Consider the following 13,519-nt stretch of genomic DNA (forward strand, 5'->3'; position numbering starts at 1 on the left):
TGGAAAAAATTCCGTTCCGGTACCGGGAATCGAACCCGGGCCTCCTGGGTGAAAGCCAGGTATCCTAGCCACTAGACCACACCGGATTTGGGCGTTCGGTCGACGGATCGGATGGTCTCTCGCACATTTCGTGCCGAGTCCCGCGTCGGCACCCTTCTCTCTTTGCGAGCGTCTTTGCGCATACTGACTGGCAAGGCGCGCACCTCAAAAGTCTCAGAGCAATGCTTTTGGCTTCTTGCTCTACTGGGAGAAGAGGAAAAGCAAAGCTGTAAGTATCGATAACAGGAAGTAAACATTTTCTCGCTGAAGCGTTGAAACGTTGTGGATAACAAACAAGAAATAACGTCGAGCCCTAGCGACAGCACCACCGTGAGTCACAGAAAATTAAATGCCCCAGGTGAGGATCGAACTCACGACCTCAAAATTATAAGACTTACGCTCTGCCTACTGTGCTACCGAGGCACGGTGCGGACCGCTGGTCCTCGAAACTGGGTAAGCAGTGTACCCAATGTTAGACGCAGAGATACATTACTTCGTGGTTAACGCGTTCTGTTGCTACACGTGCATTGCCGGCCCAGTTGATTGCGGTGTTGCTGCAGCTTTTGCAACCATAGGCAGCACCCCCCGTCGTTCAAGTTCAATGCCTCGGAGGCACCTGGACACAGCAACTTGTGAGGCCAGGCGGACCCCAGTCCGAAGAACATGACGCGAGCGTCCGAGTGGGGAACCGCGCGTGCTGCGTTCTCGGTTCTTCTCAAGGGAATCCCGCTATACATTCTTGTGGATCGTGCATCTCAAGCGCGCAAGCCACACGGCGCCGCGGGAAAAGCAAAATGATGCATCGGCCGGGAATCGAACCCGGGCCGCCCGCGTGGCAGGCGAGCATTCTACCACTGAACCACCGATGCTCAGCTTCCTGGAGCTTTCCGCGGCAGACGTCTGAGGGGAAAGTGCGACTGCCGTCCAGCGCCGTCGCATCCTCTCGAGAGAATGCTACAGACGCTGAATCCTGCACTGCACTGCTTAAAAATGACGCCCGAACGCGATCGCCTAAGTACTCTTGCGGCGCACGCACGCGACGACTCTTGCCAAAGGACGCGAAATGTGCGTAGAGACGCTGTCTGGATGCGCTCGCCTACCCCGTAATGCGCCTACAGCTACGACCACCTTGAGCCGCCGCCGACAGGCGGGAAGCAGACACAGCGCGGCGTGCGCGGACGGAAACCGTGCGGTGGTGGTGTAATGGTCAGCATAGTTGCCTTCCAAGCAGTTGATCCGGGTTCGATTCCCGGCCACCGCAGCCGGCTTTTACTTTTGCGTATGAGTACTTTTGCCACGCGTCCTTCAATTAATGTTTCTCTCCCATCTTACTCGCTGCAGGCCACCCTATAGCGTGTGCGTCGATTCACCTCGAGTCTCGACTTGTCTCGACTTTGCTCAGCTGACGCGAGAGCTGACGCTCTCCAGTCGGCCTATATCAACACGACAAGCACGAGAAACGACTGAGAGAGGCAAGGAGAGGCGAGGCGGTGGACACACAGCACGCCGCTTCATTACACGGTGGCGTCTCCCTGACTGAATCGGGCTGCAGCTGCGAAAAGAAAGGAGAAAGAAAAATAGGAAGCAAAATTGCCAACAGTACCCTGTGTTCCCATGAGGTCCCCCGCCCAAGCACTGACAAGGGCCAAAGTTGTTACACGTCGGCAATCGGACATTTTCTTTCATTTTCTCTTTGCCGTATGAGAACCAGCGTATTCAACATACTGTGGCCATTGCCGAGCGAATGCTGTAGCGCTTGCCGACAAGTCGGGTTCGGATCCTCTGTCAACGTCGACGCAGGGCGATGATCTTTTGGTCATTACACTCGCCAGCTGAAATCGGCGCTGCCTTTTCGTAGTAGTAAAAGCGTACTGGCCCGTTGGGGGATCGAACCCACGACCTTCGCGTTATTAGCACGACGCTCTAACCAACTGAGCTAACGGGCCTCGGCAGATGCAGTAGCTCAGCCCTACGCTGGAAACCGCTGGCATGAAGCCATACACCATTTCTATGGTCGTCGTGTGTCTGCTTCCCTAGTCTATATTCTGCTGACGGTCACGAAACAGTAGCTATATTGCGAGCAGGACGGGAAACGGCCGCTCAAACAGCTCAAACTTGTCACGATTCGTGTGGAAAAAATTCCGTTCCGGTACCGGGAATCGAACCCGGGCCTCCTGGGTGAAAGCCAGGTATCCTAGCCACTAGACCACACCGGATTTGGGCGTTCGGTCGACGGATCGGATGGTCTCTCGCACATTTCGTGCCGAGTCCCGCGTCGGCACCCTTCTCTCTTTGCGAGCGTCTTTGCGCATACTGACTGGCAAGGCGCGCACCTCAAAAGTCTCAGAGCAATGCTTTTGGCTTCTTGCTCTACTGGGAGAAGAGGAAAAGCAAAGCTGTAAGTATCGATAACAGGAAGTAAACATTTTCTCGCTGAAGCGTTGAAACGTTGTGGATAACAAACAAGAAATAACGTCGAGCCCTAGCGACAGCACCACCGTGAGTCACAGAAAATTAAATGCCCCAGGTGAGGATCGAACTCACGACCTCAAAATTATAAGACTTACGCTCTGCCTACTGTGCTACCGAGGCACGGTGCGGACCGCTGGTCCTCGAAACTGGGTAAGCAGTGTACCCAATGTTAGACGCAGAGATACATTACTTCGTGGTTAACGCGTTCTGTTGCTACACGTGCATTGCCGGCCCAGTTGATTGCGGTGTTGCTGCAGCTTTTGCAACCATAGGCAGCACCCCCCGTCGTTCAAGTTCAATGCCTCGGAGGCACCTGGACACAGCAACTTGTGAGGCCAGGCGGACCCCAGTCCGAAGAACATGACGCGAGCGTCCGAGTGGGGAACCGCGCGTGCTGCGTTCTCGGTTCTTCTCAAGGGAATCCCGCTATACATTCTTGTGGATCGTGCATCTCAAGCGCGCAAGCCACACGGCGCCGCGGGAAAAGCAAAATGATGCATCGGCCGGGAATCGAACCCGGGCCGCCCGCGTGGCAGGCGAGCATTCTACCACTGAACCACCGATGCTCAGCTTCCTGGAGCTTTCCGCGGCAGACGTCTGAGGGGAAAGTGCGACTGCCGTCCAGCGCCGTCGCATCCTCTCGAGAGAATGCTACAGACGCTGAATCCTGCACTGCACTGCTTAAAAATGACGCCCGAACGCGATCGCCTAAGTACTCTTGCGGCGCACGCACGCGACGACTCTTGCCAAAGGACGCGAAATGTGCGTAGAGACGCTGTCTGGATGCGCTCGCCTACCCCGTAATGCGCCTACAGCTACGACCACCTTGAGCCGCCGCCGACAGGCGGGAAGCAGACACAGCGCGGCGTGCGCGGACGGAAACCGTGCGGTGGTGGTGTAATGGTCAGCATAGTTGCCTTCCAAGCAGTTGATCCGGGTTCGATTCCCGGCCACCGCAGCCGGCTTTTACTTTTGCGTATGAGTACTTTTGCCACGCGTCCTTCAATTAATGTTTCTCTCCCATCTTACTCGCTGCAGGCCACCCTATAGCGTGTGCGTCGATTCACCTCGAGTCTCGACTTTGCTCAGCTGACGCGAGAGCTGACGCTCTCCAGTCGGCCTATATCAACACGACAAGCACGAGAAACGACTGAGAGAGGCAAGGAGAGGCGAGGCGGTGGACACACAGCACGCCGCTTCATTACAGGGTGGCGTCTCCCTGACTGAATCGGGCTGCAGCTGCGAAAAGAAAGGAGAAAGAAAAATAGGAAGCAAAATTGCCAACAGTACCCTGTGTTCCCATGAGGTCCCCCGCCCAAGCACTGACAAGGGCCAAAGTTGTTACACGTCGGCAATCGGACATTTTCTTTCATTTTCTCTTTGCCGTATGAGAACCAGCGTATTCAACATACTGTGGCCATTGCCGAGCGAATGCTGTAGCGCTTGCCGACAAGTCGGGTTCGGATCCTCTGTCAACGTCGACGCAGGGCGATGATCTTTTGGTCATTACACTCGCCAGCTGAAATCGGCGCTGCCTTTTCGTAGTAGTAAAAGCGTACTGGCCCGTTGGGGGATCGAACCCACGACCTTCGCGTTATTAGCACGACGCTCTAACCAACTGAGCTAACGGGCCTCGGCAGATGCAGTAGCTCAGCCCTACGCTGGAAACCGCTGGCATGAAGCCATACACCATTTCTATGGTCGTCGTGTGTCTGCTTCCCTAGTCTATATTCTGCTGACGGTCACGAAACAGTAGCTATATTGCGAGCAGGACGGGAAACGGCCGCTCAAACAGCTCAAACTTGTCACGATTCGTGTGGAAAAAATTCCGTTCCGGTACCGGGAATCGAACCCGGGCCTCCTGGGTGAAAGCCAGGTATCCTAGCCACTAGACCACACCGGATTTGGGCGTTCGGTCGACGGATCGGATGGTCTCTCGCACATTTCGTGCCGAGTCCCGCGTCGGCACCCTTCTCTCTTTGCGAGCGTCTTTGCGCATACTGACTGGCAAGGCGCGCACCTCAAAAGTCTCAGAGCAATGCTTTTGGCTTCTTGCTCTACTGGGAGAAGAGGAAAAGGAAAGCTGTAAGTATCGATAACAGGAAGTAAACATTTTCTCGCTGAAGCGTTGAAACGTTGTGGATAACAAACAAGAAATAACGTCGAGCCCTAGCGACAGCACCACCGTGAGTCACAGAAAATTAAATGCCCCAGGTGAGGATCGAACTCACGACCTCAAAATTATAAGACTTACGCTCTGCCTACTGTGCTACCGAGGCACGGTGCGGACCGCTGGTCCTCGAAACTGGGTAAGCAGTGTACCCAATGTTAGACGCAGAGATACATTACTTCGTGGTTAACGCGTTCTGTTGCTACACGTGCATTGCCGGCCCAGTTGATTGCGGTGTTGCTGCAGCTTTTGCAACCATAGGCAGCACCCCCCGTCGTTCAAGTTCAATGCCTCGGAGGCACCTGGACACAGCAACTTGTGAGGCCAGGCGGACCCCAGTCCGAAGAACATGACGCGAGCGTCCGAGTGGGGAACCGCGCGTGCTGCGTTCTCGGTTCTTCTCAAGGGAATCCCGCTATACATTCTTGTGGATCGTGCATCTCAAGCGCGCAAGCCACACGGCGCCGCGGGAAAAGCAAAATGATGCATCGGCCGGGAATCGAACCCGGGCCGCCCGCGTGGCAGGCGAGCATTCTACCACTGAACCACCGATGCTCAGCTTCCTGGAGCTTTCCGCGGCAGACGTCTGAGGGGAAAGTGCGACTGCCGTCCAGCGCCGTCGCATCCTCTCGAGAGAATGCTACAGACGCTGAATCCTGCACTGCACTGCTTAAAAATGACGCCCGAACGCGATCGCCTAAGTACTCTTGCGGCGCACGCACGCGACGACTCTTGCCAAAGGACGCGAAATGTGCGTAGAGACGCTGTCTGGATGCGCTCACCTACCCCGTAATGCGCCTACAGCTACGACCACCTTGAGCCGCCGCCGACAGGCGGGAAGCAGACACAGCGCGGCGTGCGCGGACGGAAACCGTGCGGTGGTGGTGTAATGGTCAGCATAGTTGCCTTCCAAGCAGTTGATCCGGGTTCGATTCCCGGCCACCGCAGCCGGCTTTTACTTTTGCGTATGAGTACTTTTGCCACGCGTCCTTCAATTAATGTTTCTCTCCCATCTTACTCGCTGCAGGCCACCCTATAGCGTGTGCGTCGATTCACCTCGAGTCTCGACTTGTCTCGACTTTGCTCAGCTGACGCGAGAGCTGACGCTCTCCAGTCGGCCTATATCAACACGACAAGCACGAGAAACGACTGAGAGAGGCAAGGAGAGGCGAGGCGGTGGACACACAGCACGCCGCTTCATTACACGGTGGCGTCTCCCTGACTGAATCGGGCTGCAGCTGCGAAAAGAAAGGAGAAAGAAAAATAGGAAGCAAAATTGCCAACAGTACCCTGTGTTCCCATGAGGTCCCCCGCCCAAGCACTGACAAGGGCCAAAGTTGTTACACGTCGGCAATCGGACATTTTCTTTCATTTTCTCTTTGCCGTATGAGAACCAGCGTATTCAACATACTGTGGCCATTGCCGAGCGAATGCTGTAGCGCTTGCCGACAAGTCGGGTTCGGATCCTCTGTCAACGTCGACGCAGGGCGATGATCTTTTGGTCATTACACTCGCCAGCTGAAATCGGCGCTGCCTTTTCGTAGTAGTAAAAGCGTACTGGCCCGTTGGGGGATCGAACCCACGACCTTCGCGTTATTAGCACGACGCTCTAACCAACTGAGCTAACGGGCCTCGGCAGATGCAGTAGCTCAGCCCTACGCTGGAAACCGCTGGCATGAAGCCATACACCATTTCTATGGTCGTCGTGTGTCTGCTTCCCTAGTCTATATTCTGCTGACGGTCACGAAACAGTAGCTATATTGCGAGCAGGACGGGAAACGGCCGCTCAAACAGCTCAAACTTGTCACGATTCGTGTGGAAAAAATTCCGTTCCGGTACCGGGAATCGAACCCGGGCCTCCTGGGTGAAAGCCAGGTATCCTAGCCACTAGACCACACCGGATTTGGGCGTTCGGTCGACGGATCGGATGGTCTCTCGCACATTTCGTGCCGAGTCCCGCGTCGGCACCCTTCTCTCTTTGCGAGCGTCTTTGCGCATACTGACTGGCAAGGCGCGCACCTCAAAAGTCTCAGAGCAATGCTTTTGGCTTCTTGCTCTACTGGGAGAAGAGGAAAAGGAAAGCTGTAAGTATCGATAACAGGAAGTAAACATTTTCTCGCTGAAGCGTTGAAACGTTGTGGATAACAAACAAGAAATAACGTCGAGCCCTAGCGACAGCACCACCGTGAGTCACAGAAAATTAAATGCCCCAGGTGAGGATCGAACTCACGACCTCAAAATTATAAGACTTACGCTCTGCCTACTGTGCTACCGAGGCACGGTGCGGACCGCTGGTCCTCGAAACTGGGTAAGCAGTGTACCCAATGTTAGACGCAGAGATACATTACTTCGTGGTTAACGCGTTCTGTTGCTACACGTGCATTGCCGGCCCAGTTGATTGCGGTGTTGCTGCAGCTTTTGCAACCATAGGCAGCACCCCCCGTCGTTCAAGTTCAATGCCTCGGAGGCACCTGGACACAGCAACTTGTGAGGCCAGGCGGACCCCAGTCCGAAGAACATGACGCGAGCGTCCGAGTGGGGAACCGCGCGTGCTGCGTTCTCGGTTCTTCTCAAGGGAATCCCGCTATACATTCTTGTGGATCGTGCATCTCAAGCGCGCAAGCCACACGGCGCCGCGGGAAAAGCAAAATGATGCATCGGCCGGGAATCGAACCCGGGCCGCCCGCGTAAAACACAATAAATGCCATGTCCATTCTTGGAGAACAAGATGCGCTTGGAGAAGACAAACTAAAAACCCACTCTGAAGTTCATTAGAAAAAGGTAGGGAAAGGAAAGTAAAATCATATTGTCACTTCCATGTGAGAAACGAAATGCATCACTGCTGTAAGTCAGATAAAAGAAATGAAATATATTTTTCTTCTGCAGCGCATAATATCCTCACAGACGCATCAAAACCATCAGGTGAAATGCAAAGAAAAATGACTGAAAAATGAACAATAAGCGATAGCCCCCTCAGTCTTCAATAGAGTTTTACGTGTATCAATGATTGAACGTCTTCGCGTAACCATGTTGTAACGCCGCACGGAGAAAATTGGCAAAAAGTTCGTTGTAATGCTTGAGCCGCTTTACATGGGAATGCGCATCCCACATGTACGCTAAATAAGTACACACGTCCTTAACTTGGCAGTCCAGAATTGCAAAGACCGTGTGGCCTAGGAGCCACACCATTGTATTGTGCTTCGCGCGAGGGAACGGTTTAAACCCTGGCGCAAGAACATCATTGACAGTCACGTGTGAGGGTGTCGTCCTGTTGATCAGAGCCACCATGACCCTACACAGTTCCCAGACGGCCGAAATCTGGCGACAGTGAAAGCGATGCTCCCGTGTGTCCGGAACGCCGCAAGCACCACAGTCGGCAGACGGCAGCAGGCGGATGTCCGAGAGACGTTGGTTCGTGGCCACCGTATTGTTGACCAGTTTATACCACTGGGACCGAACGCCGGAGGGCAACACTGAGTGATGAATATTAAGCCACACTTGCCGCCAGTTGGTCGCGGGGAAGCGAAGAGCGAGCTTGTGAGGGGGTGGCCGCCCCACCATTGCCGCATACAATCCGCGAACATTCCGGTTCCTGTCCAGCGCCGTTTCCAGTACGTAGCTCCGCTGCAGGTAGTAAGCTCTGACGTAGCCGAGTTGATACGGGATGCCCGCCACGGACACCGGTGCGCTCTCGGAGGGCGGCCGGTAAGCGACGAGCAAGGCCGCCGCCGTTCCATCCGGGCTGTCAGCTTGCAGGGCGGCCGTGCGGTGCACCAGCAGCGCCGAACACTTCCGGGAAAAATCTACGAGGCCGAGTCCCCCGAAGGTGGTGTCGAGGACGCAGGTCGCCGCCCGAACCTTGAAAATTTCGTGGCGCCACAGGAGCCAGTACGCGGCCTGCGAGAATGACCGGGCGAGTGGTCGCGGAACGTCCAGGAGTTGTGCCACGTACCAGGCCTTGGAATACACGGCGCTGTTAATTAGGTCGACCTTCTGGAGGAGGGTGAGGCGTCGGCTGGCGTAAGTCTTACAGAGGCCTTTGACATGATTGAGCAGCCGGCGCCAGGTGCGCGCCCGCATCTGCTGAGGATTAGCGGTAACATCGAGGCCCAAGATCGTATGAGTACGGGCTACTCGAAACCAAGTCTGATCGGGATCCACTTCGCAATTTCCTAAAGGAATCAGTACAGTCTTCCTGGGATTAATCAGGGCACCCGACGCACATTCATACAACCCCAGTAAGGGCCGGATTTGATGAAAATCGGTGTCGTCGCCGATAAAAACACCTACGTCGTCAGCGTAAGCGAGACACTTCACTGAGGCACGATGAATATCCACGCCGCCTATCGTGCGGTCTAGCGCTCGCAACAGTGGGTCCAAAGCAATTACAAAAAGGTACATAGATAAGGGACAGCCCTGTCGCACCGATCTACTAAGAACTATAGGTGGCGTTCGCCATCCATTAATTGTCACCACCGAACTGGCCCCTGTCAGGAAATGGCGAATCACGCGAAGGAAGCGGAAGCCAAAACCCATCCTTTCCAGAACTTGCATCAAATAATCGTGGCTCATCCTGTCAAACGCATTGGCAAAGTCCACAGAAAGCACAGCTGCTGAAAGTCGGTGGACGGCGGAGTAAGCGATGACGTCACGATAGGTTGATGCCGCATTGAATATGTTCCGCCTCTTAACGCCGCAAGATTGATATGGACAGATGACATTGTCCATGACTGCCTGCATCTTCGCCGCAACACATCTGGCCGCCAGCTTGTAATCAGCATTTAACAGCGTAATGGGCCTCAGATCGGTGACACGGCACGTACCCCGTTTTTTGGGGATAAGAACAATGTGCCCTTCGAGAAACTGACTCGGGATGGCAACGCCGCGAAGCACTTCGTTCACCACTACCGTAAATTTGTCCCCTACAATATCCCAGAAAGCAATGTAAAATTCTGTAGGAAGACCGTCGGGACCAGGCGACTTGCCCGTTGTACTGGCTTTCAATATCTGTAATACTTCCTGGTTCGACACCTCTGCAACCAGCTCTTCACGGTCATGATCGGACAAGCAGTCGACTAAGTCTTGTAATAAAAGCCGCGTGGCCTCGCCGTCCGCGGTATTGTCGTGAAAAAGCGAAGTATAATAGTCGGCGATATGGCGGACAATTTCGTGCCGCTGCGATAAGACAATCCCCGCATCAGTTTCCAACGCATCAATATACTTTCTGCGAGCCTGTTTCTTCTCCCGGGCAAGATGATAGAGCGACGGCTCCTCGTCATCGATGTGGCACAAGGGACGGCTCCGAATCGTTAAACCTTTCGACCGTTCCCGGTGCAACCGCAGAATTCTGGCTTTAATTTTGCTCAGACGGAGTCTAACGTTGGCGTCGGGGCCAACAGGTGAATTGATAGCATCCTGTAAGCACTGCTGATAAAATGCCAACGTACGCCTGTGCCAGTAACTCGCTTCGCGACTATATAATTGCGCCGCCTTCCGCAAAATCGGTTTCGCATGCGCCACCCACCACTCGATGCAGGACCCGTAATTGTGGACTTTCGCTAAACACCGCTGCCATGCAACACGCACCTCCGCACGGAGCCCTTCGGCACCCAGATACCCGGTATTCAATTTCCAACATGTTGGAAGAGATTTCGTGCGACAGCACTGCAACCGCAAAGCACACACGTAGCCACAATGATCACTCATGGCGACAGGCAGAACTTCGACTGCGCATAAAGCGTCTGTTAGCTCCCGTGATACGTAGATTCTATCAATTCTACTGGCTCCTCCAGTAGAAAAGTGCGTATACTGCGTCATGATGGGGTGGTAGTGACGCCACGAATCACGCAATTCCGCTGCAGTTAAAAGGGTATTCAGTTCTGCACATTTAGTGGGGGTGGGATATTGGTCCGCATTGGCAACAACACAATTAAAATCACCACCGAATATAATGGGACGAGCCGTGGCCAAAAAAGGGCATACGTCCGTGGTAAAAAAAAGCGAGCTCTTGTGCGTTTTTGATCAGTCCCCGAGGGCACATACACGTTGACAAATTGGACGCCCGCAATGACACACGCCAGTACACTACCATCAGGGAGAAGTCTGATGTCCGTAGGTTCGAAAAACGACTTAAATAAAATTGCTGTGCCACAGTTATTGTCACTATTAAGATTGTAAAGAACATCGTAGCCTGGAATATTGCTAAAAACATCACTAGACACTTCTTGAAGAAGGGCAATACTAAAATTTCCATGATATAATACATCTTTAAAAGCAGCTACCTTGTGCACCGCTGAGATACCGGCAACGTTTAATGTCAAAACAGAAAACACACTCGATGGGTGTGGGTGCGTTGACATTTTAATCAGATGGACAAGACAGTGCAATATAAAAAGCACCAACGAAGTGATAAAAACGCTGGACTGACACTTAAATGAATGGCAGCTGGCATAAAATGGAAATTTCAATAGTTCTTAAAACACTGTAGTGGTTAGTAGCAAGTCTACAAAAACATGGCACAACAATACACTGGACACAGTTCAAGACACATTCGTTTCTAGGTCAAGCGCAATGTAGGTGGACTCATGACAACGATTTGGGTCTGCGCACATTGCTACTGGCCCCCCTCGTCCTCCTGCTGCTGCCACCACGGGCTGTGAGTGTCAGGTGGCGGGGGTGGTCGTGCGTCGCCCGACGGCTTGGTGGCCTCCGCCTGGCCACCGCGCGATGCGACGGCCGGCTGTGACGGCGCAGAATGTTTGCGCGGGCGCTGTGGTGACTGCTCACTGCTCTGTTCCAATTTACGCTTCGCAGCGGCAATGTCCTGTTCCTTCCCGGCACTGAGAAATTGTTTCAACCGTTCAGTGTGTGCTCGAATCTTCTCTGTCCTGGCGGGGCTGCTGCTACGGGAGGAACCCTGTGACATTGCCTCACTTTCACTGCCACTCTCCGTGGCTGGCGGATTCGCGAGGACGGCCGGGTTCTGATCCTTGACCTGTTTACCCTTGCCCCGCTGGCGACGTTGCTTTTTGCTTTCCGCTGAAAGCGGTACAGTATCGGCAGAAGTTGGTACCGGGAGGGACGGCGGGGGTAAAGAAGCGTCTGTTGCCTCCACCGACTCCGATTGAACGGCAGCAGTATTAACAGGGCGTATGTCCCTTTCGTCATCAACCCGGTCGGTCGGGGTAGGCGGGTCCTGGACAACCTCCATTTCCTCCTGCCCGACAGTCGTGTTACCATGTTCCGCGACAGGCGTGTCTTCGACGGAAACAATGGCCATCGGTCGGGCGGTCGGACGATCGGTCGGACCGGTAAAAGATGTTCCTGCTACAACCTCACTCATGAGAGGCACAAACTTATCGCCTCCACCCACATCTTCGCGCGGTAACTGAACTGGCCGCCGGCGAGGGCAGTCACCCCTCAAATGTTCCGTGGAATGGCATACGGCACATGTCGGCGGTTGCCCGATATATGAGATTTGTGCACGAACCCCACCGATTACAAAATAGGAAGGAATATGTTGTCTCAAATCCATCCGGACACTACGCACAGCACTAGCTACTTTGTAACGGTATGCACTCGACCACTTCTCCATTGTAATATTCAGAACGTCACCAAAACGAGACAAAGCACGAGATAAAATTTGATCAGGGCATTCCGGTGGTACATTAAAAACACGGACAGTTCGAATTCCATACCCTGACGCCACGATTTGCACAGTACTAATACTGCCGTCTGCATGTTTAAAACGGCGACTGCCACCAAATTTAGCAACAAATTTTTCACACATGTCACCAGAGGTAAATTTCAAGAACAAGCAATACTGAACAAAGTCCAATTGAAAGGTGTCTACGATTTCTTCCGGTATCTTTAAGTCTTCGAATAACCATTCGTGTATTTCAAATGCGGTAGGGCGGACAGCACTTCTATCAAAGACACACTGAGCGGTGTTAGCTCTCGAAAATGTCGACATTTTGTTACTTACAAATCTTGAAGTCAGAAATCACGAAGAACGAAGCGCCAAAGTCCCGGCGATGTAAACAAATCGACGACGGCAGCGGAGCTCCGCGCGACGTGCTGCCTGGTGCTTTCCGCGCAGACGTCTGAGGGGAAAGTGGGACTGCCGTCCAGCGCCGTCGCATCCTCTCGAGAGAATGCTACAGACGCTGAATCCTGCACTGCACTGCTTAAAAATGATCGTCTAAGTACTCTTGCAGCGCACGCACGCGACGACTCTTGCCAAAGGACGCGAAATGTGCGTAGAGACGCTGCCTGGATGAGCTCGCCTACCCCGTAACGCGCCTACAGCTACGACCACCTTCAGGCGCCGCCGACAGGCGGGAAGCACACACAGCGCGGCTCGCGAGGCGCGGAAGGGAACTGTGCGGTGGTGGTGTAATGGTCAGCATAGTTGCCTTCCAAGCAGTTGATCCGTGTTCGATTCCCGGCCGCCGCAGCAGGCTTTTACTTTTGCGTATGAGTACTTTTGCCACGCGTCCTTAAATTAATGTTTCTTTCCCCATCTTACTCGCTGCAGGCCACCCTATAGCGTGTGCGTCGATTCCCCTTGAGTCTCGACTTGTCTCGACTTTGCTCAGCTGACGCGAGAGCTGACGCTCTCCAATCGGCCTATATCAAAAGGACAAGCACGCGAAACGACTGAGAGAGGTATGGCGAGGCGGGCACAACATTACTTATGCCTCAAGTAAATACCTGCTGCCTGTTATCATGTACTGTCTGATTTTACATGTTCTGTCAGACAAATTCAGTTTTATTACTAGTACATTTCTTTTTTTTTCTTTCTTTGTTGCAAATTTTACAACACGCTCCTTCCTTTCA

At 53.5% G+C, this 13,519-nt stretch overlaps 18 non-coding genes across 18 annotated transcripts; 4 read left to right on the forward strand and 14 right to left on the reverse strand.

Annotated features, from left to right (window-relative positions):
• Nucleotides 1–14: 14 nt before the first annotated feature.
• Nucleotides 15–86, reverse strand: Trnae-uuc (transfer RNA glutamic acid (anticodon UUC)). The gene has a single exon. It is a non-coding gene; the product is annotated as a tRNA-Glu (tRNA).
• Nucleotides 87–389: 303 nt separating this feature from the next.
• Nucleotides 390–462, reverse strand: Trnai-uau (transfer RNA isoleucine (anticodon UAU)). Its single transcript has one exon. It is a non-coding gene; the product is annotated as a tRNA-Ile (tRNA).
• Nucleotides 463–837: 375 nt separating this feature from the next.
• Nucleotides 838–908, reverse strand: Trnag-gcc (transfer RNA glycine (anticodon GCC)). Its single transcript has one exon. It is a non-coding gene; the product is annotated as a tRNA-Gly (tRNA).
• A 320-nt stretch (nucleotides 909–1,228) lies between these two features.
• On the forward strand, nucleotides 1,229–1,300 carry Trnag-ucc (transfer RNA glycine (anticodon UCC)). Its single transcript has one exon. It is a non-coding gene; the product is annotated as a tRNA-Gly (tRNA).
• Nucleotides 1,301–1,911: 611 nt separating this feature from the next.
• On the reverse strand, nucleotides 1,912–1,985 carry Trnai-aau (transfer RNA isoleucine (anticodon AAU)). Its single transcript has one exon. It is a non-coding gene; the product is annotated as a tRNA-Ile (tRNA).
• A 198-nt stretch (nucleotides 1,986–2,183) lies between these two features.
• On the reverse strand, nucleotides 2,184–2,255 carry Trnae-uuc (transfer RNA glutamic acid (anticodon UUC)). Its single transcript has one exon. It is a non-coding gene; the product is annotated as a tRNA-Glu (tRNA).
• Nucleotides 2,256–2,558: 303 nt separating this feature from the next.
• Trnai-uau (transfer RNA isoleucine (anticodon UAU)) lies at nucleotides 2,559–2,631 on the reverse strand. The gene has a single exon. It is a non-coding gene; the product is annotated as a tRNA-Ile (tRNA).
• A 375-nt stretch (nucleotides 2,632–3,006) lies between these two features.
• Trnag-gcc (transfer RNA glycine (anticodon GCC)) lies at nucleotides 3,007–3,077 on the reverse strand. Its single transcript has one exon. It is a non-coding gene; the product is annotated as a tRNA-Gly (tRNA).
• A 320-nt stretch (nucleotides 3,078–3,397) lies between these two features.
• Trnag-ucc (transfer RNA glycine (anticodon UCC)) lies at nucleotides 3,398–3,469 on the forward strand. Its single transcript has one exon. It is a non-coding gene; the product is annotated as a tRNA-Gly (tRNA).
• Nucleotides 3,470–4,070: 601 nt separating this feature from the next.
• Trnai-aau (transfer RNA isoleucine (anticodon AAU)) lies at nucleotides 4,071–4,144 on the reverse strand. Its single transcript has one exon. It is a non-coding gene; the product is annotated as a tRNA-Ile (tRNA).
• Nucleotides 4,145–4,342: 198 nt separating this feature from the next.
• Trnae-uuc (transfer RNA glutamic acid (anticodon UUC)) lies at nucleotides 4,343–4,414 on the reverse strand. Its single transcript has one exon. It is a non-coding gene; the product is annotated as a tRNA-Glu (tRNA).
• Nucleotides 4,415–4,717: 303 nt separating this feature from the next.
• Trnai-uau (transfer RNA isoleucine (anticodon UAU)) lies at nucleotides 4,718–4,790 on the reverse strand. The gene has a single exon. It is a non-coding gene; the product is annotated as a tRNA-Ile (tRNA).
• A 375-nt stretch (nucleotides 4,791–5,165) lies between these two features.
• On the reverse strand, nucleotides 5,166–5,236 carry Trnag-gcc (transfer RNA glycine (anticodon GCC)). Its single transcript has one exon. It is a non-coding gene; the product is annotated as a tRNA-Gly (tRNA).
• Nucleotides 5,237–5,556: 320 nt separating this feature from the next.
• On the forward strand, nucleotides 5,557–5,628 carry Trnag-ucc (transfer RNA glycine (anticodon UCC)). Its single transcript has one exon. It is a non-coding gene; the product is annotated as a tRNA-Gly (tRNA).
• Nucleotides 5,629–6,239: 611 nt separating this feature from the next.
• On the reverse strand, nucleotides 6,240–6,313 carry Trnai-aau (transfer RNA isoleucine (anticodon AAU)). The gene has a single exon. It is a non-coding gene; the product is annotated as a tRNA-Ile (tRNA).
• A 198-nt stretch (nucleotides 6,314–6,511) lies between these two features.
• Trnae-uuc (transfer RNA glutamic acid (anticodon UUC)) lies at nucleotides 6,512–6,583 on the reverse strand. The gene has a single exon. It is a non-coding gene; the product is annotated as a tRNA-Glu (tRNA).
• Nucleotides 6,584–6,886: 303 nt separating this feature from the next.
• On the reverse strand, nucleotides 6,887–6,959 carry Trnai-uau (transfer RNA isoleucine (anticodon UAU)). The gene has a single exon. It is a non-coding gene; the product is annotated as a tRNA-Ile (tRNA).
• A 6,105-nt stretch (nucleotides 6,960–13,064) lies between these two features.
• On the forward strand, nucleotides 13,065–13,136 carry Trnag-ucc (transfer RNA glycine (anticodon UCC)). Its single transcript has one exon. It is a non-coding gene; the product is annotated as a tRNA-Gly (tRNA).
• Nucleotides 13,137–13,519: the final 383 nt, after the last annotated feature.

Source organism: Schistocerca cancellata, unplaced genomic scaffold, assembly GCF_023864275.1.
Source record: "Schistocerca cancellata isolate TAMUIC-IGC-003103 unplaced genomic scaffold, iqSchCanc2.1 HiC_scaffold_1082, whole genome shotgun sequence".
NCBI lineage: Eukaryota > Metazoa > Arthropoda > Insecta > Orthoptera > Acrididae > Schistocerca > Schistocerca cancellata.